Source organism: Arachis stenosperma, chromosome 2, assembly GCF_014773155.1.
Source record: "Arachis stenosperma cultivar V10309 chromosome 2, arast.V10309.gnm1.PFL2, whole genome shotgun sequence".
Classification (NCBI taxonomy): Eukaryota; Viridiplantae; Streptophyta; class Magnoliopsida; order Fabales; family Fabaceae; genus Arachis; species Arachis stenosperma.
Window position 1 is genome coordinate 14,255,143 of NC_080378.1, and position 978 is coordinate 14,256,120.

General features: G+C 42.0%; 1 non-coding gene across 1 annotated transcript; it reads left to right on the plus strand.

Moving 5' to 3' along the window:
* Positions 1–228: 228 nt before the first annotated feature.
* On the plus strand, positions 229–336 carry LOC130964257 (small nucleolar RNA R71). The gene has a single exon (XR_009080358.1). It is a non-coding gene; the product is annotated as a small nucleolar RNA R71 (small nucleolar RNA).
* Positions 337–978: the final 642 nt, after the last annotated feature.

A 978-nucleotide genomic window follows, 5' to 3' on the forward strand; every position in this document is an offset into this window, starting at 1 on the left:
ATTCAGAGTGTCAATCTCAAGAACTCCTTTCTTCTGATTAGTCCCATTGTTCACAGGATTCCTTTCAGAAGTGTACATGAATTGGTTATTTGCAACCATTTCAATTAGCTCTTGAGCTTCTGTAGGCGTCTTCTTCAAATGAAGAGATCCTCCAGCAGAGCTATCCAAAGACATCTTAGATAGTTCAGAGAGACCATCATAGAAAATACCTATGATGCTCCATTCAGAAAGCATGTCTGAAGGACATCTTCTGATTAATTGTTTGTATCTTTCCCAAGCTTCATAGAGGGATTCTCCATCCTTCTGTCTGAAGGTTTGGACTTCCACTCTAAGCTTACTCCATCTTTGTGGTGGAAAGAACTTTGCCAAGAAGGCATTGACTAGCTTTTCCCAAGAGTCCAGGCTTTCTTTAGGTTGAGAATCCAACCATATTCTAGCTCTGTCTCTTACAGCAAAAGGGAATAGCATCAGTCTGTAGACCTCAGGGTTAACCCCATTAGTCTTGACTGTGTCACAGATTTGCAAGAATTCAGCTAAGAACTGATGAGGATCTTCCATTGGAAGTCCATGGAACTTGCATTTCTGTTGCATTAGAGAAACTAATTGAGGCCTAAGCTCAAAGTTGTTTGCTCCAATGGCAGGGATAGAGATGCTTCTCCCATAGAAGTCGGGAGTAGGTGCAGTGAAGTCACCCAGCACCTTCCTTGCATTGTTGGCATTGTTGTTGTTTTCGGCTGCCATGGGTTCTTCTTCCTTGAAGAATTCGGTCAGGTCCTCAACAGAGAGTTGTGCTTTAGCTTCTCTTAGCTTTCTCTTCAAGGTCCTTTCAGGTTCAGGGTCAGCTTCAACAAGAATGCCTTTGTCTCTGCTCCTGCTCATATGAAAGAGAAGAGAAAAAGAGAAATATGGAATCCTCTATGTCACAGTATAGAGATTCCTTGAAGTGTCAGAGGAAAAGAAAAATAGAAGAGAAGAAGG